The sequence below is a fragment of the Tenrec ecaudatus genome, chromosome 2 (genome assembly GCF_050624435.1).
Source record: "Tenrec ecaudatus isolate mTenEca1 chromosome 2, mTenEca1.hap1, whole genome shotgun sequence".
Classification (NCBI taxonomy): domain Eukaryota; kingdom Metazoa; phylum Chordata; class Mammalia; order Afrosoricida; family Tenrecidae; genus Tenrec; species Tenrec ecaudatus.
Window position 1 is genome coordinate 61,846,497 of NC_134531.1, and position 23,551 is coordinate 61,870,047.

General features: G+C 43.1%; 1 long non-coding RNA gene across 1 annotated transcript in view; it reads right to left on the reverse strand.

The window, feature by feature from the left end:
• The window catches only part of LOC142439018 (uncharacterized), a 61,133-nt gene extending 42,229 nt beyond the window's left edge, over positions 1 to 18,904 (reverse strand). The window contains exons 1-2 of the long non-coding RNA XR_012782831.1: positions 18,731 to 18,904; positions 12,833 to 12,971 (exon numbers count right to left, since the gene is read on the reverse strand). This is a non-coding gene — a long non-coding RNA (uncharacterized LOC142439018). The remainder of the gene's footprint in view (positions 1 to 12,832; positions 12,972 to 18,730) is intronic.
• Positions 18,905 to 23,551: the final 4,647 nt, after the last annotated feature.

Below are 23,551 nucleotides of genomic sequence, written 5' to 3' on the forward strand. Positions count from 1 at the left end.
CAAATCTGCCGTGGATGTAGGACATCCAGAACACTCCTTAGAAGCGAGGATGGTGAGACTTGGTCTTACCTCCTCTGAGCATGTTATCAGGAGGGACCAGTTCCTGGAGAAGGACATCACACTTGATGGAATACACGATCAGGAAATAAGAGGAAGACTCTCACGGAGCTAGATCAGCACAGTGGGTGCAACCAGGCTCCAACCTAGGGATGACGGTGAGGGTAGCCTAGGACAGGGCAGTGTTTGGTTCGGCTGTTCATGGAGTCAGTGTGAGTCACAGTCATCTGACGGCACCTTACGACAACATAGGTCACGTGGGTAAACTAGCCCTGCACGATTTGCCAGACTTGTCAGCATTTGTTTATTAGGGAAGCACAGGAACCCCTACTAAGGGTTTGGTATGTGCTCGAGGGTGACAGAAACGTGGAAACTTCTGTTCTTTTCGGTTCTGCTGATGGAAGAGAGCTAGGGTAGAAGGCAAATAGTTTGGTGAAGCGGCATGGTCATCCTTTGTGTCTGCGTGGGAAGGTCCAGGCCTTGGGGGAAGAGCAAGGACTAAGTCTCTATGAAGATGGAGGTTGGAAGCAGAAGCGGAGTGTTCCGTCAGTGAGAAAGGTGCTGAGAAGGACGACTGCAAGCCGGCCTGGAAACAACTCCCCATGAAGATAAGTGTCTGATAGCCTTTAGAAAACTGATGTCTCACATTCCATTTCATTCTTTTAGGAACAAGTCCCAGTGTATCATTTGGGGGGAATATGGTTCTCTCTTTAACATAAAACAACAACAACAACAAAAACACCAGAGGATGAAAGGAGAAGAACCTGGGCTAAGTGAAGGAAAAGCTACACAACTCGTGGAATTTCTGCCTTGATATGATTTGTCCCTTTTGAAATGTCTCCTTGTACCCCTTTGGGAGAGAATGGTGCAATGTTTTGGGTTTTCTTCTCCTCCACATTCCAGATATACGGTAAGCAGAAGCTACCAGACACTCCAAACCTCTCTGTACCCACCTGCGTAAACCTCCTTCTCTTGATCTCCCTGGGCGCTGCCAGTCAGGAGGGTCAAGTCCACCCAGAGAAGCTTTGGCGAGCCACCTCTGTGGACCCAGCCCTTGGAGTTCTTTCGAAGCACAGTCTCCTCTGACACTCGGGGGTCACCAGGAGGGAGAGTCTGCTCGGCAGCGGCTCCTTTGGGGCATCTCCTGTCCATCTCTTCCACTGAAAGTGGTGGCGGCAGAATGAGCGAGTGGCAAATGGCTCACATCCAAGGATGAGTCGAGACGTCCAGGACATATTTTCCGGGTCTTGACACTCCCTTGTTAGTCTGTTTCGTCAAGGGCATGAAACCCTCCTTACTAACTGTACGGATACAAGAGCACTAGAGATTAAGTTGCAGGTCCCTCCTATGCTCGGCGTTGTGACCGTAACCCCCGAAACAAGCAGGAACAGCCAACTCTTGGCCTCTCCCTCTGCTTAAGCTCACCTGATCATCTGTGGCCGAGGCCAACCTCCCCTTTTTGAAAGTATTTGTGACACAAAATCCCCCTCTAATTGAGCTTCGTTTCTCAGTGCTGGGGAACAAGTGGGGAAAACTAGACGGAACAACTCTCAGCATTAACAAGCTTAGTTTAAAGACACACAACAAAGCCGGCAGTTTTGTGTAATTGCCGTGATTCTGCAAGGCAGCGGTCAGTACTTGGCCCAAATGGAGAATTAGAAGTCCCCAGTGAGACAGCTTCAGAAGGACAGACACCGGTTTTCTGGAAGCTCTGACCCCAGGAGAAGGGCGGCCCTTCCCCTGATGCCTGGCTTGAGCCTTTCTTCAGACGGACAGTCCCCCGTGAACTTCCCCTAGAAGGCATTCCCACGGGGGGGGATTTGTTCTAAGAGTGGCGAAGGCCAAGCTTTCTGAGGGCAGCACTTCAAACCCTCCTTCCTGCAGCAGACAGGCCCCAGCTGCCCCTCCTTTAGAATGAGGACTTCCCTCGTCCGCCTCCGCAGGACCCCTTCCTTCCTGCGGGCCAGCTCATGGCGGGTTCAGGCCAGGCCAGCTCCTTGCTCTGTAGGCCCGGAGCATCTTTTCCTCAGTTTCAACACTCTCCAGACACTTGCTGACCCTGCCGGGCTCTGCCTGTTAAAAGGTCACCTAATTTTTGAATTCTTTCCACTCTCCTCCCAGTTATTTGCGATAGCCTCTCAGAAGCTTAAAAATAACATCCATTTCCCAGTGGTTTGTACATTTCCATTTGGCAAACCTTATTTTGTTCCAGGAGTTTCTAAGGGAACAGACACCAAAATGGTTTCTGGTCTACTTCCTACCGTGGCCAGCTGATGTCAGAACGAGGACTGGCCTTTCGTCCAGAGTGGGTACACCCAACTATAAATTGGACCTTCACCCAAAGCTATATAAACCACAAAGACAATGGACATTGTTTGGCTATGGGAAAATCTGCTGCATTTTACTTTTTTTAAACAAGCGGTGATTTTAAAAATAGGTATGCTTGAGCCACTCTGCATGGACGTGATAACAAGGTAAAAGTGGACTATGAAAACTGTGAGTTATGAAACCGTGCCCTTTTACTAAGATAAAGGCGGGTGATGTAGGAAGTGGAGAGAGGGGAGATGATGACTGGCCGTGGTGCAGCGAGGCTTCTGGGATACAAGAAATGTTCCATTTATTTCGGTGAAAGTCGCGTGAATGTGTTACACTCATGCTCACAATTCTCTGTGTGTATGTCCTGCTTTAATAAAGGGTTCTCTTGAAAGAAATCAAGAGAGAGGAAAAGCTAAGGTTTTCTTCTTGAGGGAAGCAATTAAGTAACAAAGGAAATAACTGTAATCTGTCATGCACCAAATATTGCTTTCGGATCCCATTGGTGCCCAGTGGTGGGCGCCAACTTTGTAAATGTTCAGAGATGAGCAAGCTGGGAGCCAGAGAGTCGGCAGTTTAGAGTCAGCCACAATTGAAGTGCTTACTGCCCAGACCCATGTTGGATTCTTATTTGTGGCAGATGTCGCACAGTAACTGAAGGGATGAGTAGGAACAACTAGGTAAGGCTTATTCCTCTGAAACTCTGCACAATCTTTACAGTTATTTAAATCTAACCCTATCCTGAATTTTAAATGTAATGTTTTTAACCTTTTATTGTAACTTGGAGGGAAGTTTACCAATCGAATTTGCTTTCCATTCATAATTCATATACATGCTGGACTGTGACATTGATTGCAACCCTTACAATGTCACATCATTCTTCCTACTTCCTCTGTGTTTACCATTTCCACGTATGCCTTTTCTCCTATCCCTTTCTGCCTTCTGAGCTTTATTCCTGGGCAAATGCTGCCCACTTGACTTCATATGGGCGATTTTTCTAAAGAGTATGCACCATCCTGATGTTATAGATCTATCATTTGGCTGAATTTAAAAACTCAATCAATCAGTGTCATACATTGGCGATGAGAGAGAGATTAGTTTTGAAGTGGTAGACGTGAAGATGGATTTGCTTGAACTGGGCCTGAAAAGACAATGAAGCACAACAAAAGAATGTTACCTCTGTACCCTGTCAAGTTGATTTCCCTCATAGTGAACCTGTAGGACAGAACAGCACTGTCCCATAGGATTTCCAGCTGTCATCTTGGCACTGGGTCATCACATTGTCCTCCCATGGCACCACCGGTAGGCTTGACCCACTCACCTCTGTTAGCAACGCAGCGCTGAACTATTGCACCCCCTCATGCCACTCGAAACTCAGGCCCACTGAGTCCATTCTGATGCATTACAGCCCTGCCGGTTACCGTAGAACTGCCTCTGTGGGTTTCTGAGCCTGTAAGAAACCCTCGTGGGCGTAGAAAGCCTCATCTTTCTCCCCTGGTGCAGTTGGTGGTTTGGAACTGCAGACCTTGTAGTTACCAGCCCAATTTGTAACTAGGGATCCTTAATATAGGGATATGGGGAAGAAATTTTCTAGACAGGAGAAACATGATACAAGAAGGTGTGGCATGAAGAAAGGGAACAATAAATGGTTCTGTTCACCTGGTGAGTTGGGCGCATGAACAGAAGTGGTCAAGCATGGGTCCTGAAGACACAGGCCTGGAAGAGCTCACATTGTAAGTAAATGAACTGAGAAAATAAGAGTTGTATGAGCACCCAATAAAATGATTATATATAAAAAATTAGCTCTGAATTGCTATTGACACCCCTCATTTTACAGTGGAACATAAATGTTACTTTGAACACCAATAAAACCAAACTCACTGCCATCCAGTCAATGCTGACTCATAGTGACCCCCTGTTTATGGGAGTAGAAAGCCCAGTAATCACTAAACCGACAGGCATTCATATACTTCAATTACCCTTCCCGAGTCTGCGTACACCTATTCCAGAACTACAGAAATTAAGTTACAACGTGTATTGAACACTTGCAAGGTGCCAGGTGCTATTGTATATTCCTTGTCTGTTTTTTATCTAAGCATCCTACAATCCTTACAGCTGTTCTGATTTTATTTTACAGATAGAAAATTGAGAGCTTGTTAGTTTCCAACAAATACAAAAGAATCATAAATATAAAAAGTAGATGCAGCCACCTGAGATCTTGTTTGTTTCCCAAACACACAAAAGTCATAAATGCCAACAATAAATACAGCTCTTAGTCCCAGAACATACTTCAGTGGCTGACAAGGAACTCTCAGTTGAAAACATGTTTACATTCACATTTTATTTAAATTTATTTTTTTAACTGAAAAGAAAAATCATCTGGGACTAATTTAAGTTCTTCGAGACATAATGGTCTTGATAAGTCCATTTGTCAAGTGTATTTTATGGAAGAACTCAAACAAGCCTGCTTGGCAGAGGGCAATTAAAACTGATAAAGTCTGGCCTGCACAGACTAGACGTAGCACAGGAGAGCTGTTTTCCATTCTGGTTGTAAACTCTTGCTCTGTGGAGCCAGCAAACACAGCTCTGCTACATGGAATAGAGGACTGACGGCCAGCTCTGAGCTGCAAATGTTTCCAAAGAAAACAGAAAGGGTTTGACCTTCCTATCTTAAGGTCTCCAGGAGTGTGCCTTCAAAGCCAAGTTACTAAGTTTTTCAGAGTCATGTGGTTCAACAGTTACTAATGTAGTTTTTCTCCTCCCAAATACTTGGATGTGATGGACACACAGTGAGTGGGGGTGGGGTGGGGGTGACAAGGTTTTATTTTGGCTTTTAATAGATCTAAGATACCATGCAAAAAGGAAAATTTCATCAGAGATCCATAGTTTCCATTGAGAATTTCCTTCCTCACCACCCCCAACCTCTGCCCCAACAAAAAAAAAATCACAGAACAATTTCCCCCTCTTTATATTTGTTGAAAGAGAATTGAAATTTTGCTTCCCTTTGATTCCTGACAAACTATAATCGATACCTGACAGCCACAGGGTAGGAAAGCAGCTGGGTTATTCAAAGAAACATTTTTTTAAATGCCGTTGTTGTTGTCCTTGATCTTGCCATTCAGTATCACAGGGTGTGATGAAAACTGGAACAAATATGGAAATCACAGAGGTGCCAGAACATTACATTTAAAAAATGGAATTATTTGAGTCAATCTGGAATGTCTGGTTCCCTTGGCTTAGGCCTCCGGGTAGCACTGAGCTTCAAAAACAACTTGAACTGGCTACCAGGATTCCAGAAGGGCAACATAATCCTGTACCTTTGGGGAGAGATGCTTATCTTTGCCTACTGTTAGCAGAAAGAGGCTAAATGCGTCTACCTTTTTATGTTTTGCAAAGAAAATTATTCAAATAAGTTCCAAACCGGAATGGAATTTGGAAACAAGAGTGGGAGGAGATCCTTTCCCAGGTCTTTTTGGTTGACGCTGGCCTTCACTGGAAATCAGTGTCCCGCCACTCATCAGGAGCCTCTAGAGCTGCGGGAACTTGGAGCTTGGGAGTAGTTCATTCTCTTTACCTCCCATTTGATGACTTGGCATCGAGGGAAGAGATCTCGGAATTCAGAAACGTCACCACAATTCCCAGAGCTACAGAGGAGACAGTGGCACTCATAGAAGACCCACAGGTGGCAGCAGCGTGGCTCTCCCTTCTGGAAAAGGCAGCCTGGAAACAAGGGACTTCCACTCCCTTGACGGATGCTGCCCCCCTGCAAAGGCCTCCGCCACCGAGGTGTGTGAAAACGGGGCAGGTCTCACTTTCCTTCTGCCACCAAGACATAACGTTTAAGGGTGTGTTCAGCCTCCCTACAGCGTGGGGGAAAACCCAAGGGAATAACAGCATATGAAGGAGGGAGTTTTACACTGTGTCATCATGTAAGGGGTGCAGGAAATATCTCCACCAAATTAGAAGACACACCCGAACTCCCAACCTCGTTGCTTTGTTGCTCATAGTGAGAATGAATCTCTTGGGAGCATCAGGACTCCAGGATCTCTTCTAGCAGAATTGGTCTAAGTCATGTGTTCTCCTTCTTCCTGGTGCGGCCCAGTCTCGTGGCTCGCGTGGCTCTAGCAGAACAATAGATGGGGCTAAGGATGAGTCTGGAGCCCAGTCTCCTGGAAGCTCAGTGGTGTTGCAGACATGCTTCTGGATTCTTCCACTTGGAAGGCATGTGTACATTTGTATGCACACCCGTAGGCACGCGCACACACGTGTTCTCCTGCTATACCGTCATCACATATTAGAAATGTGACATAATTCAATTATAAAATAGAGTGCTTCTCAGCCTTTCAGAGTGCATCTAAATCACCTGGGGAATGAGACTGGAATTCTGTGTATCTAACAAGTTCTTAAGTGCTGCTGCTGCTGCTGGTTCACAACGCATGCTCGGAGCAGTAAGGACAGAATAACAATCTATATTCAAATGTTCTCAATTGTCCCAAACTATCTTTTATAACTCTTGTTTGTTAAGATGATACACACACACACACACACACAAACTCTTGTTTGTCCCAATTCAGGATCCAGTCTAGAGTCATGCATTACATTTGCCTATCAGGTCTCCTAGACTTTTTCATTCTAACTTGCTCTCTTAGTTATACAAAGATCCAGCCACAGTGCTGGTGTTCCCTTGGCACAAGAACCCCATTAAACAAGCGGCTATCTCGCTCAGAAGCAACAAAGCCCGCATGGAAGAAGCGCACCAGCCTGTGCGATAATGAGGTGTCGAAGGGATCAGGTATCAGGCATCATCAGAACAAATAATCTTACCACAGTGAATGAGGCAGGAAGTGCAGAGTGGAGACCCAAGGCCCATTTATAGGCCACTGGAGATTCCCTTGCAGAGGGGTCTCGGGGAGGAGACGAGTCAGTCAGGTGCGATGTAGCAACGATGAAATATACAACTTTCCTCTAGTTCCTAAATGCTTCCCCGCCACTATCATGATCCCAATTCTACCTTGCAAGTCTGGCTAGCCCAGAGGATGTACACTGGTACAGATAGGAACTGGAAACACAGAGTATCCAGGGCAGAAGATCCCTTCACGACCAGTGGTGTGAGTGGCAATACTGGGAGGGTAGAAGGAGGGTGGGTTGGAAAGGGGAAACCGATTACAAGGATCTACATGTGACCTTGTCCCTGGGGGACGGACAACAGAAAAGTGGGTGAAAGGAGAAGTTGGACAAAGTAATGTTATAAATTATCAAGGGTTCATGAGGGATGGGGGAGTGGGGAGGGAGGGGAAAAATGAGGAGCTGATGCCAGGGGCTTAGGTAGAGAGCAAATGTTTTGAGAATGATGAGGGCAATAAATGTACAAATGTTCTTTACACAATTGATGTAAAAAAAACCCAAAACTTAGACAAGGACCACCTTCCCCACAGTCTCAGCAGAGGAAGGGCAGGAAAGAGGGTGATGTGTTAGTCTGTTAGTTGTATCTGGAAGGAGGCATCTGGAAACGACACTGTAGTGTGGGCGAGGGTGACAATGACTAAGTGTCTATTATGAACTTTGAATGAAAACCCTGCATAGTTACCAGGATGTTCTGAAGCAAAGGCTCCAGGATATGGCTCTGACCTCAGCACAGCAACACAACCTCTACAAATAGCCTTTAAAAAATGAATGTTGCTATTGTTGTCAGGCATAAAGATCTTATCTTTTTTCTTCAGAGGACCAGAGTCTGCTGCAGATACACTGTACATGGTGGGATGGACAACTTCATTTTCTTTTTCTCCGAATTATATTCATCCTTGCGGGATAAATCTCACACTGGCTTTAGCAGGATGGTTGAACTCACACTGCTCGTTTCAGTGTGAGCAAGGCCAGAAGACCAGCACTCTTGCTTGGTGTCGTTCTTACAGCCACGTAGCCCCGTGCTTGCCCCTACCAGAAGGGATAATAGGTAAATCCGTCCAGTCAGCTGTCTAGGGAATCAGAAAGGTCATCTTTCAAGTTGGCAAGGGAAGGGTAGAGGTCAGATTAGATGACAGAGGGACTTATCCAGAGAAGTGGAGTAGAGAGGAGGGATCCCAGACAAGCAGAAAGCACAGCGTCATCAAGGAAGACCTGGGACAAGAGTAACCATCTCAGGAAAGGAGATGACAGCAAAAAGGAGCGGAAGGAAATTCCCCATTCACCCGCCTCATACTTTGCCCTCAGATCAACACTCCAAGCTGCCAGGCGGCAGAGGCGTTCTTTTATAAAATGAGAAATCAATCATGTCAAAGTTTACTTCCAGGAACCCACCAATACTGAAGGTCCTACTTCCAGGAACCCACCCAAAATCGAACTTCCCCTACGACATCTTTACAGGAGTATTTTGGTCGTGCTTCAGCATTTTCTGCGACGAAGGAGTTACTTCCCTTGTTTATCTGCTTTTTCTATTTTCCACATTTTACTTGTGGTGGGCTCAGCACAGCCCGCCTGGGGGAAAGCTCGTGCCAGAGAGAGAAAACAGAGATTCCATCCATAACTCACTCTGGACAGGAAGCTTCCCTGAGGCTGTAGGTGGGATTTGAGAAGGGATTGATGGAGGGAAGGAAGATGACTGGTTGGATGGTAGTTGGGAGATTTGTTGGAACCTAGAAACACACACCAAAATGTTAGGTAGACAATGGGATCTTTAAATGTCCTGGGATAGTGCCCACGAGGTTCTCAGTACAGCATTAAAAAATAAATAAAACTCACTGCTCCCCACCCGTACCAATGCATCCTGCCTCTTATTTCAGAGAGCACACAGGCCATCAGGTAAGAACTCCCTTACTTCTCTCCTCCCTTACTTCCACTTGTACAATTAGCTTCATTTCTCTCCATCCTTGATTCCTTCTCCCCACTCTCAAAGGAAAAGTTGTCTCTCCTCAAGGTGAATCCCTCACCCTGTACTTAAACGCCCAGCCTTCATCCTGTGAAACTCTTCACCCATTCTCTCATTTTACTCCCAGACTTCCACCCGCTACTTCATCTCACCGGATGTTTATGATTCAATCGCGTTTTCTAAAAAATAAAAATTTCCTTCAGCTGTCTTCTTGTAGCAGCTTTCTCGCTTTCCTTTCAAAATCAAGCTTCTAAGAGAAAAATCCGCACTTCCTTCTATTCCTCGCCTCCCATCTATTCCTCAACATAAGACGCAACCTCACTCCCCCACTGAAATGGCCCCTGCCCTACTTCATCAAGGACTTCTTGACATCTAAATCCAAAGTTCACTTTTACCTGGCCGACCTGAAATAGCTGGCATGCATAGCAGAATACTTGGGGTTTTTGGGTTTTTTTGTGTGTTGTGACCCTTCCTCTCTTACTGTCTCAGTCATGATTTTTTCCCTCTCTTCCAACCTGGCCAATCCATTTTAATCCATCCTTTGAGGAAAAGGACTCTATTACCCTATATACTCGAGTATAAGCCAACCCACATATCAGCAGAAGCACCTAATTTTACTACAAAAACTTCATTAAAAATGTGCTGGACAAAAAAATAAATTAAAAAATGTGCTGGCGTATACATGAATACATATGGTATTGCTGTTGTATACGGTCCTACCTGCAACCGTCTCTTTATTTTATTCTGTACATTTCATCTGGACCATCTCAGCTATACCAATTTCAGCTATACCAATTTCAGCTAGAATCTATCCACCTGGTGCCTTGTCTCCTCCCATTGCACTGCTCTTTGCTACAGGAAACCTAGGAGCCAGCACCCTGTATTTAATGACCCTGTTTTTCCACCTCCTATTCTCTCTTGAACACATTCTAGTTAATTGTCCTGACCATTCTAATAAACTTGAACCACCGTTATGCCAAATCAATGACCAGTTCTTAGACCTTCTTGTCAAATTAGAAATTACTGATTACTCCTTTATTCTTGAAACTACAATTTTAATTAATGACATTGGGAGATGCTATTGCTTCCTGGTTTCCTTTTACTTACTGATAAGAACATAGCCCCTTCTCATCTTCTTAGACTCTATCCATTGGCATGACCAAAATGCTCAGTCTTGAGACCTTTCTCTATCCGCACTCACCCACACAGTGACCCTCTCTAGTTCTATGGATCCAAATAATGTATTTAAGTTGATGACTAGATGTGTCGGCATATTTAGGCATCTCCAACATACGTCCAAACCAGAATACTCGATTTCCACCTTCACTCTCCAAACCCACCCTATCAAATCAAACCATATAGGCCAAAAGCATGAATGTCCTCCTAGATGTACCTGCATGCTTACAGCTACCACTATTTCAAGAACTATTGATTGTGCCTTCAAAAAATCTCCAGCATCCAGCCATTTCTCATCACACTCCCTGCCCCTCCAGCCCCTCCCCTATTTCCCATCACCTCCTTCCTCTAAGGATTATTGCACTAGGTCTCCAATGAGCCTTACTTCCTCTACTCCTGTGACCCCAAAAGACTCTACTCCACAGGGCAGCTGGTGATCTTTAAAATGATCAGTCACATCAAACTTGGGTTGACATCAAAACTCTTCAGTGTTGTCAGCATTATGATCTGGTCCTGGTTCCCCTCTGTGACACAATCTCACATGTCGCTCCTTTCACTCACTTGATGCTAGCCACATTGGTGCTGCTCTTCCTCAAACCCCTACGCTCATTTTCCTATTGTATTTGTTGTTCTCTTTGCTTGCATTCTTCTTTTCAATCCCCTAGAACACTCATCTGTCAATTTGTGACACTGTGGTGGCTTGTGGGTTGCTGTGATGATGGAAGTTATGTCACCGGTATTTTAAATGCCAGCTGGGGCGCCCAAAGTGAACAGGTTTCAATGGAGCTTCCTGGATAAGAAAACACTAGGAAGAAGAGCTAACCACTGAAAACCTTAGACAGAGCATTAAGTATTTACAGATTCTGACAATCTCGCGCATAGAAGCAGAACATTTTCAGAGATAGTGCCCCTCAGATAGAAAGGCACTCAAAATAGGACTGAGAAAGACCTGTCATCTCAAAGTACAGTCAACCCTAATGATGGGGATGGAGTGAAAAGTCTTTGCAAAGTAAAGTCTTTAAGACTTTCATATGCTGATAAGACACAACTCAAAATGAGAAGAAAGATATGTATATATCAATTAATAGTTGGAACATGGAATATATGTGAAAATGGAAAGTTTTAAAAATGAGATGAACACATAAATATCCATATTCTAGGCACTAGTCAACTGAAATTGACTGGTATAAGCCATTTTGAATCAGAAAATACTATGGTTTACTCTGCTGAGAAGGACAGAGTCAAAGGAATGGCATTGTATTTATCTTTAAAAAGGACATTTCAAGATCTATTTTGAAGTATTGTTTTCTGATAGGATCATATCGACCTGACTTTAAGAAAATCCAGCCATTACAACTATTATTAAAATTTATGCATCAACCTCAAAAGTTAGTGATGCAGAAATTAAAAATTTGACCAAGGTCATTAGTCTGAAATTGATTAAACATGCCACTAAAATATATTGGTAATTATTGGTGATCAGAATGTAAAAGTTGGAAACAAAGAGAAAGGAACAGTAGTTAGAAAATGTGGTCGTGATGATAGAAATGAAGCAGGAAATCATGTGATAGAGTTTTTCAAGACCAACTTTTCCATTCATACCTTTTTTCAAAAACAAAACAGGTGACTGTATTTGGGATTGTGATAGGTTTATTGTGCCAAACAGGCCAATAAGAACATGTGGGATTAGTCAGGTCACAGTTTGATTGGAAGGCAAAGGGATAAATGACTTTGCAAGGCTTGTCCCCCTCTCTCTCTTGCTCTTTGGTGATCGGATTAGTGTGCTGCTGCTTTAGCTAGTTCTCTGTCTCAACCTGTGAGCTACACTACCTGTGGGCCAAGCCAACCCATGGATCATGTCGCTAGAGCTTGAGGCTCCTTCGAGACCTGCGTTGCCAAGCTGCTGATGCGTACCTGTCTTCTTGCATTGCTTGAGTTTTGTACCCCATGCAGGCCTGCTTCGCTAAGCTCCTGAGCTTCTGACTGCTTGCTGTTGCTTGCTGCCTGTGGGTGGACTCTGCCTGCATTGCCTAAGGGAAGGCTTATCTGTCTGCTTCCTTGACCTTGGACCCAGCATCCCTTGTGAGTTGAAGGGTTTATAGTATATTAACTGTTCCACAGAAGTGAGTTGAACTGAGCCATCTGTATGGCTGCGTGGACTAATTAGCTGTTATATTCCTTTGTGCTTTATGAACCTATCCATATATATTCACACGTGTCCTGGTTTTATTTCTCTAGAGAACCCTGCCTAACCCAGTCGACTTCTCCAGATGAAATACACAGAAACCAAATTGACTATATCACCAGGGGATTAATCCACATGCATTTTCCCTTCACTTAAAAAACAAACACACAAACTGAAACAGCTTTGAAGTAGGTCAAAAGGGAGATCAAATGATAAGATATGACATTTTCACATACCTATGTCTGCTGTGTACCATGGTCTGCTTAAAGAACAAGTTGATCTGTCTTGGAAGAAGTGAGGGCAGAATACTCCTTAGAGGCAAGGGTGGAAAAGACTTCGTCTTACATACTTTGGACACATTGGAGAGACCAGTCCCTGGAAAAGGAGATCGTATTTCATAAAGTGAAGGGGCAGAAAAAAGAGGAAAGCCCTCAATGAGATGGATTGACACAGAGCAATAGGCTCAGGCATCGGGACAATTGTGAGAACGGTGTAGGACCCTGCCATGTTTCTTTCTGATGTGTCCAGGGTTACTGGGGTAAGAGCTGACTCAATGGCATATAACAACCACAAGTCTGCTCTAATTGACTTTACAGTGCTCTCTGTCTAATAGAGCTTTTCACATCCTTCAACTATGATCAGAGGGGATTAACCAGAGGCTTAATCCATATGTAAACCCTGCAAATGCATGCTGTCATCCCTAGCCTTCTGCAAACCAGGTGTTCACAACTTAAGCTCTGGTACCATTCCCTCCTTTAGATTTGGATCCTATTATTTAAATCTTTAGATCACACAAGCTATTGTACTTCCTCCATATGGACTTAGTTGACTCCTTATTTAATGTATGCTTGTTTGAAAAGAAGACTTTAAGACCCCAGACACTATTCTTTTTTTAAATTTATCTTTTTATTAGACTTTTGCAGCTCTTATAACATCCATACATCCATTGTGTCAAGTGCATTTGTACATATGTTGCCATCATCCTTGTCAAAACATTTTCTTTCTACTTGAGCCCTTGGGATCAGCCGCTCTTTTTTACCTCCTCCACCTACCCACCCACCCTCATGAACCCTTGATAGATTATTATTATTTTCATATATGATACCATCTATCTCCCTTCACACATGTTTCTGTTGTTCGTCACCCTGGGTAAGGTGTGTGTGTGCGTGTGTGTGTGTGTGTGTGTGTGTGTGTTATGTCAATCATTGCAACAGGTTCCCCTTTTCTACTTCCACCCCCAACTCTCCCCCTGTGCCCCTGGTATTGCTACTCCCATTATTGTTCCTGAGGGGTTTATCTATCCTGGATTCTGTGTTTCGAGAGCTCTTATCTGTACTGGTGTACATGATCTGGTTTAGCCAGATTTGTAAGCTAGAACTAGGGTCATGATGGAGGTGGTGGTGGAAATTGAGCTGTGAAGCATTAAAGAATTAGAGCAGTGGTTCTCAACCTGTGGGTCATGACCCCTTCGAGGGTCAAACGACCCTTTTACAGGAGTCGTCCGATTCATAACAGTAGCAAAATTACAGTTATGAAGAAACAACGAAAATAATTTTATGGTTGGGGTGTCACCACAACATGAGGGACTCTATTAAAGGGTCGTCACATTAAGAAGGTTGAGAACCACTGGACTAGAGGAATGTTTCATCAGTGCCATACTGATCCTGGCTGGCTCATGCCTTCCTTGTGACCCTTCAGTGAGGGGATGTCCAATTGTCTACAGATGGACTTTGGATCTCCACTCCGGCCCCCCTCATGCGCATAGATATGATTGCTTGTTTTGGGTGTTCTGATGCCTGATAACTGATCTTGTGAACACCTTGTGATCACACAGGCTGATTTGCTTCTTCCATGTGGGCTTTGTTACTTCCCAGCTATATGGCCACTTGTTTACCACTTGTTTACCAGACACTATATCTCTTAATAGCCAGGTACCATCAGCTTTCTTCACCACATTTGCTTATGCACTCATTTTGTCTTCAGTGATTGTGTCGGGAAGGTGAGGATCACAGAATGTGAGGGTATTAGAACAAAGTGTTCTTCCATTGAGGGAGTACTTGAATAGAGGCCATTGTCTGTCTGCTACTTTAATGCTTGACATATAAATCTATGTACATAAATCTATATCCTTATTTTATATATAAATATATTTGCATATGTACGTGCCTGCATTTATACCCTTAAAAATGTCCTTTACCTCCTAGTTCTTTCTTCTATTTTCTTTTACTTTACTCCTGTCCAGCTCCCATGTTCGACCTTCCTTGGGCTCTCAGTACTTTCTCTCGGTTACATTACACTTGATCAGCCCCACCAGACATTCTTCGCCCTCCTTGCCACTGATTTTAGATCACTTGTTCCCTCGCCCCTGAGTGTGTTGGCTCCCCCTTTCCTTTCCCCTACCTCCCCCTCTCCTATGTCCTTCTGGAACCTTTGGTCCTGTTGTTTTCTCCTCGGGATTGTTTATCCTACCTCTCTTATAGGCATATCTATCTTAGATAGACATGAAAAAAAGCCTATAAATAGTTCCAGGTCTGCTTGTTGACCCTTATGAATATTTCCAATCGAGTCTGATTGAGGTGCCAAGCCCTGACTCCAAAGTCTATTTTGGGGATTCCTCCTGGGCTTCCTTGCTTTGCTCCCCTTGCTGCTCTGTTGTGCTCCCTTCATGTTTCAGCCCAGTGTGGGGGAGTCACACCAGGCACAGTTCCTGCACTGTGTCTCCAGTGTTTTCCCCCATAGAACTATGGGTCAGTGAGGAGACACTGTGTCTTGTGGTGGGTCTGGCCCTATGGTCCTATCTGTATATGGGCTTCCCTGAGGAGGAATGTCATCCTTGTGGCTGGTGGGCCAAGATGCGATTCTCTCTCTCTCTCTCTCTCTCTCTCTCTCTCTCTCTCTCTCTCTCTCTCTCTTTCTCTCCTTCCCTCTTAGTTTGCTTCCATGTGTTCTGAGCAGACGCACCTCTCTCCCCAGGCTGTACATTGCCTTCAAGTCTAGGCGAACCTCCTGTGGAGACATAAACAATACCCTGCCTCCCTATGGGTGGGTTAGTACCTTAATCCTCCCCTACCCAACACCCCCCCCTCATTTCCCCTCCTTTTTAGTAGGCTGCCATATGTATCCCTGGGTTGGGTCTGACCCTGCCAGAGTGCCTGGACTTTGCCCTGGGAATTTATTCATTTAGTAACTTTTCTCCTATGCCCCTTTTGCTTTTTAAGCTTAACTCAGTGGACTCATGTTGTACTTGTCCTTTTGTGCTTGGCTTACTTTGCTTAGCATCATTCCCTCCAACTCTTCCCATGCGATGATGTGCTTCATGCGTTCATCACTGCCTTTTATGAATGCATAGTACTCCATTATATGTATGCACCAGAGTGTTTTAATCCATTCATCCATTGATGGAAATTTAGGTTGTTTCCAACAATTTGTGATTGTGAACTGTGCTGCGTTGACCATTGGACATAGATGTCTGGCCGTGGTCTGTTTCTTACCTCTTCTAGTTATATGCCCAGTAGGGGGGATGGCTGGGTCATTTGGTAGCTTGATTTCCATAATGGCTGCGCATACCCACAGGCCCACCAGCAGTGGATGAGAGCCCCTGTCTCCCCACAGCCCCTGGAGCACTTGCTGCTTTATGATTTTTTGAATCGGGATATCTTTGAGGTTGTTAAATGTTATCTCATAGTTGTTTTAATCTGCATTTCTCTTATGGCTAATAATCAGAAACATTTTCTCATATGTTTATTGGCCATTCAGATTTCTGTCCTGTGAACTTCTGTTCAGGTCCTTTGCCCACCTCCTCAATGGGCTATTTTTTTGGTCTTATTGTAGGCTAGCAAAGTATTGTCCATTTTAGTAATAAGGACTTTGTCTGATGTGTCATTGCTAAAGATGTTTTCCCAGTCTGTGTGCTCTCTCATTATTCTCTTGGTGAATTCTTTCGTTGTACACAGGTGTTTTAGCTTCAGTATATCCTACTTGTCAATTTGTACTTCCTCTGTATTTGTGTCCTTCCTTATTTCCAATAGCCTATGTAGTCCCTGTGCCAGAGTTCTGAGGTTTGTCCCAATTCCCTTATTGATGGCCCTGATTGTTTGGGGTTTAACCTCGAGGTCTGTAATTCACCTTGAGTTTATTCTTGTGCATGGAGTAAGGTAACGGTCGTGCTTTATTTTTCTGCAGATACATATCCATTTTTTTCCAGCACCACTCTTGAAGAGGGCAACAAGTCGATGGAACCTAACAACACATGCATGTGAAAGCTGGACATTGAACAGGGAAGCCTGAAAAAGAATCCCTGCATTTGAATTATGGCGCTAGTGAAAAAGTACCACCGACCGCCAAAAGAACAAACAACTCTGTCTCAGAAAAAGTTCAGTCAGAATCTTTTAGAGCTGAGAATACCTAGACTTTATCTCACAAAATTTGGGCATGTTTTCAGGATAGTCCACTTCCTGGTGAAGGACATCATGCCGGGTAAATTTGAGAAGCAGTGAAAAAAGGAAGTATGTACAGGATGGATTGATACCGTGGCTGCAACAATGGATTCACACATAAGAACAATTGTGAGGGTGGCCCAGGAGGATATGGTGGTTCATTCTCTTGTGAAGAGGTTTGCTGAATCCGAACTGACTCCACATCACCACCACAGCCTCCTGGACGCATCAGTAGAGAGATCTAATGACACGTTACTTTGGAGCAGAAATCTAGCTGCTCCGCAAGACCTATTGAAAGTGTTGAAAAGCAAGGATGCCACTTGGCAGCCTAAGGTATGCCTGACCCAAGAGAGCATTTTCATTCACCTCATTTGGATGTGAATGTTGTTAGACAGTAAATATGGAAGACTTCAGAAGAAAGTAAGACATGCCCCCCAAATAAGACCTACTTACAGTATTGCCTCTCGCCGAAATATAAGGCATCCCCGAAAATAAGACTCCCCTGAAAATAAGGTCCCCCCAAAGCTACCGTAACTCTGAACTCTGGACTGTAGCAGCGGGCGCCACCCTGCAGCTCACTCTTGGCCACAGCGCAGCCGGAGCAGACAGGCAGTGCGAGGTCTCTTTTAATAAAACAATAAATGTGTACTGTATTCTTCTTCATGGAAAAATAAGTCATCGCCTGAAAATAAGACCTAGCGCATCTTTGGGAGCAAAAATTAATATAAGACACTGTCTTATTTTTGGGGACACAGGATATGCATTCTGGTGTTGGTACAGAATACTGAAAGCACTGCAGACTATAAAAAGAACAAACATATCTATTTTGGAAGAAGTATGGCCAGACTCCTCCTAAAAAAGAAGGATGGTGTGATAGGTAGGTTTACTGCTTGTTTCTCTAGAGAAGCCTAACACGGATGGCAAGACTCTCTCCTGTACTTTAGACATGTTATCAGGGGAGACTGGTCTCTATAAATGTACATCATGCCTGGTAAAGTCAAAGGCCAGTGGAAACGAAAAAGTCCCTTGATGAAATGGATTGGCACAGTGGCTGTGCCAAGGGCCTGGCAGGCAAGGAGGTCTGGCTTCTTCCTTTGTATGGCTGCCACGTGTCTAGCACATACCTTGCACGTGCCACATGTTAAGTTCCCAACTGCCGTGAATGGATTCGATTAGTGACAACCTGATGTTTGTCAGAGGAGACTGTCTTCCAGAAAGTTTAAATGCCTCATATGTTGGAAATAGGTCACTAGGCCTTTGTTCCAAGGCACCTTCCGTAGACTCGAGTGGCCCACCTTTGGGTTAGCAACTGAGTAGGTTAGCCATTTGTACCACTCAAACCCTTTGCCATCAAATTGCTTCTGAGACTATAAATCTCTAAGGGAATGGAGTCAATAGCCTCATCTTTTTCCCAAGAGCCACTGGTGAGTTTAAAGAGCTGATCCTGCAGTTAGCAGCCCAACACTTACCAGACACCACCGTGAAAGAGCCCCTCAGTGAGATGGATGGACATTGTGGCTGCAGCAATGGGCTCAAGCATAGGGACAATTGTGAGGATGGTCCAGGACTGGGCAGTTTTGTTCTGTCATGTACAGGACTGCTATGGATCCAAACTTACTCAATGGCACCTAACAACAACAGGGATGCCGATGCTAAGTAAAATTTAAAAGTTCTCAAGGGCCACTCATGAGACCTTACCTTCAGCCAGTGTCTTTCAGATGCTCTGCTCATGGGCAATGGTGAACTGGATCAGCATCCTCTGGTGGCCCCATCATTCTCTGCTAAATTTCGGCAGGGCTGGGAGAACAGGGGCAGAGCGGACGAGGCTTAGCTTTTCTTAGAAAAGTCAATACTTTCTCCCAGGAAGTATACAATGTCTTGGGACTTATTTGTAGATAAGAAGAAAAGGATTTGGACTGACTGCTTCTGTGGTCAAGAGGTTGGTGTGGTGCCAAGAGGTTATAAACATGCCATACTCTGGAACGTGTTTCTGCTTGCTTCCCTTGGCAGCTTCCTCAAGGGCTAGTGGAGGGAGCTGGAGCCAAAGTCTGGGTCTCTGCATCCTTATGTGGGGTCCATAAGAATATGCCCTGCAGTCTGCAACCGACTCCTCTGCGCCTGCCTGTCTTGCCTGTATCCTCAGTCTCAGAGAAGAGTTATTTTATTCTGTTTTTAAAAGTTAGACACCTATCATATTGAGCACATCTTAGATGCCTGGCATATTATGTCTCTGTGTCATTGGAGCTTTGCCAAAGCCACAGAGGAGAGTTAGTGTGTATTTAACTGGGGAATATATCACATATAAAAGTAAGTAAATCAAATCTGTATACTTTAAAAAATCATAATGAAATGTGCAATCAGTACCCAAGACATGCAGCAGAGTGTTCCTGGAATCTGAAGGGATGCTGTCGAGTCTCTCCAATTATCCCATCCTTTCCTTCCTGCAAGGGGAACGCCATCTGGAGTAAGCACGCCCCTGCTGTCCTTCACATGTGCTTCTCCTAAGCGTCTCAAGTTTAGTCTTGTGCCAGCATTTTTTTTTTATATACAAACCCCAAACCAAACTCACTCTCAAGTCAATTCTGACTCAGAGCGAAACTATAGAACAGGGTGGAATTGCCCCTAAAGGCTTCTGAGACGATAACTCTTTATAGGAGTAGAGAGCTCCATCTCTTTCCATCGGAGCAACTGGTGGCTTCAAACTGCTGATCTTTGGGTTAGTAGCCCAATAGCTAACCACTATACCACCAAGGCTGCTTCTTTATATAAAAGGGTTTTTAAAAGTCTATGGGAAAAAAAATCCATTCTCTTTTAATTCCATCGTTTCACTAACTTTCTGAGATTCCCTTGTATTCCAAGGATCATACTGCCTGCCTGTAGTCTAAGCGACATATTTCTTTGGATCATCATTATATCTTTGAGAGTCATCATGCTGACACATGGAAGGTAAGTCTGTTCATTTTCTCCCATGTATAATATCCCATAGTATAAATACCACAACCTAACTATTCTCCTTGTGAACATCTGGGTTTTTACCAATTACAGCTGTGAGGCACAATGCTGTTAGGGATATTCTTACATGAATCTTTTAGTGCAGATGTTCAGAATTTCTTGGAGTATATTGCTGAGTTTAGGATTTGCACATATTTATTTTGCTAGGTAATATCAAATTATTTTTAACAATGCTTATACAAAGTTATAATCTTTCTTACAATGGGTAAAGTTCTCTTTACTCTATATCCTTGTCAACCCCTAAGCTTATCAGAATTAAAAACTCAACTCATTGGGTGAATATCAAATTGTAATTTTGATTTGTACCATCCCGACTAATTAAAAAAGATTATCATTATTAAGACTGAATACCTCTCTTGTGAAGTATTTAAAATTTTTTCTCTTAGAGTGTCTATTTATTTCTCATTGATTTATACTCAGACACACTGCTGTTGAGTCGATGCTGACTCATAAAGACTCTATAGGATAAGGTAGAACTGCCCTTATGAGCTTCGAAGACTATAACTCTACAGGAGTAGAAAGCCCCATCTTTCTGCCTAGGAGAGGCTGGCAGTTTTGAACTGCCAACCATGATGCTAGCAGCCCAACACATAACCATTATACTATCAGGGCTCCTTTTTTATTTAGGGGGTTTTTTAAAAGAAAAATATACTCTGTATACTAGCCTTCAGTTGATTATTAGTGTTATATGTTGAATATGTATTTTCCATTCATTATAAATTATCTTTTCACTCTCAAATGATGTCTTTTGAGGGTAGATATTCTTATGGTTAATAGAATTGCATATTTTGTTACATGATTTATGTTTTGGTTAATTTGCCTAATTTGCTACTTAAACATTGTATATATTTACCTTTTATATTTAAGGGTTTATTCCATCTACATTTATGTTTGTGTATGGGGGAAGGTGGAATATAATTTGGGAGTTGTTTCTACGTATAACCAATTGTCTCAACATCCTTTATTTCTCCCCCTACTGATCTCCCTTTTGACCCCTTTTAAAGTTGTTTCCATTTTTGTTATTTTCTGCTTTAATCTTTATTGAGTTTTTTCTCTATTTTGTCTAGTCATCCTTGTTGATCTTTTGCTTGTTTGCTCTCTGTTTGCATTTTGTATGATTTTCTGTACAGAAAATCCAGGAGAGGTAAATCTATAGAGACAATAACTGGCTTAGTAATTATCTGGGGGTTTTTCAGAGGAGGTTGTGGGGAGATGGGTAGCTCACAACAATGAGCATGAGAAGACAATATTCTGAAATTGATTGTGGTGCTTTTCTTAATATGATTGAACAATTAAATTTTATGGTATGTGAAGTAACGCCAAAAAAATTACTTAAACACAAGTAAATAAAATAAATGGACCTCCCCCCATTCCTACTTTGGCATGGGTGCAAATATGGATCTCTTAGCCAGCTAGCCAGCTAGCTGTCTTCCAAATTTCTTGGCATGGACTAGTGAATGCTTCCAGTACTACATCAATTGGATTGGCATTCCTCTAATTCCTGGTGCCTTGCTTTATGGTAATGTATTTAGTGTAGCTAAGCCCTCTTCCTTCCATGCCATAGGTCATGTAGATCATGAGCGACCTCTTGAGTGGATGAACGCGGTTCTGTTTTTCATTTTGGTACAGTCACGCTGCGTATTCCTTCCATCTTGTCTTGCCCATCGAATCCTTCCATATTTCCACTTGAGGCTTATGAGTTTTCTTCCGATCTTTCCTCTTGAGGCATGTTGAGCCTGTTCTTTTGTTTTGGTTTTCTAATTCCAGATGTTTGCACATTTCGTTGTAATGATTTCGTTTGTCTTCTTGAACTGCGTTTTCAAATTTTCAGCTCAGTTCTTTAATTCCATCATTTCTTCTATTTGTTTTAACTGCTCTACAATCAAGAGCAAGTTCCAGCATCTCTTCTGACAGGCATTTTTGTCTTTCTTGTACTTTTAATGACCTGCTTTTCTTATGTATGATGTTCTTGATGTCATCCCACAACTCTCCTGATCTTTCAATAGTGATCAATGTAAAAATTTTATTCTTGTACAATCTCTTACTTTGTTTTCTGTGCACTTGTTATAATTTTCTTAAGCTTCAGTCTGAACTTGCATAAGAGCAATTGATGGTCTGTTCCACAGTTGGCCCCATCCTTGTTTTAGCTGATGATACTGAGCTTCTGAATTGTCTTTTTCCACAGATACAGTCAATTTATTCCTGTGTACTCCATCTGGTGAGATCCATCCATATAGTCACCATTTAAATTGTTGACAAAGTATTTGCAATGAAGAAGTCTTGCAACTCTGAAACAGGATCATCAGCTTCATTCCTATCGTCAAGGTCATACTTTCCAGTTACTGAGGCTCCAACTGTAGTCTTTCAGTCTTCTTTAATTATTTATATATTTTGGTTGCATAATTGATCAAGTTCAGATTGAAGAAATCTGTAGAATTCTTCATTTTGACTTTTGTGATTGGTGCATAAATTTGAATTATAGTGCTCATTGGTCTTCCTTGCAGACTTATATAGTCCTATCATACACAGCATTGTACCTCAAGGTAGATCTAAAATGTTCTTTTGGTAATGGATGTGATGCCATCTGTCCTATATTTGTCAGTCTTGACAGAATATACTATATTTAGATTTGTAACATTATTTTTATTTGGTTCTCAATTTAAATTTTTCCCACTATTTCTTCTTTAATATCAGGTAATAAAGGTATTTTAAATGTCAAAGTTGTTGTTGCTAGGTGCTATCAAGTCAATTCTGATTCCCCTCAACCTTATGTGGAGCACAACAAAGCATCGCTCAGTTCTACACCATTATTCTTAGGTTTCGGCCGATTGTTGAAGCCAAAGTGTCAATTCCACCCCTTGAGGGTCATCTGACCCACAGCAACTCTATGCTGTACCACAAGGACCTACTTAATCGTCATCACTTTTGTTGTTGTCAGGTGGCATCAAGTTGTTTACAACATGTATCAACCCTATGCACAACAGAACAAAACACCGCTGTCCTCACAAGTACTGTTATCGTTGGGCCCGCTTTTGCAGCGATTGTTAATCCATCTCTATAGGCATGATTCTCAGATGATTTACTCAACATGCAGACTGAATAAGTATCGTGAAGAGATGCAAAGCAGACACCCAGCTTTCCTTATTTTCACCTGCAGCGTTCCCTTGCTCTGTTTGAATGACCTCTCTGTCCAGGTACAGGCTCCTCACAGCACACCAACGTGTTCTGGAATTGCTATCTTCTCAATGCTATCCATAATCTGTTATGATCCACATACTTGAATGCCTTTACATACTTCATAAAACACAACATCTTTCTGATATCCTCTGCTTTGAGCCAAGACCCACCTGACCACAGAAATGATATCCTTGCTTCACTTTCTCTTCTGTAACCTGCTTGAATTTCTGGCAGCTCCCTGTCAATGTACTGCTGCTATTGTTAAATGCTCTTCAGAATTTTTGCATGTGATATTAATTAATATGGTTCAATAATTCCCACATTCTGTTG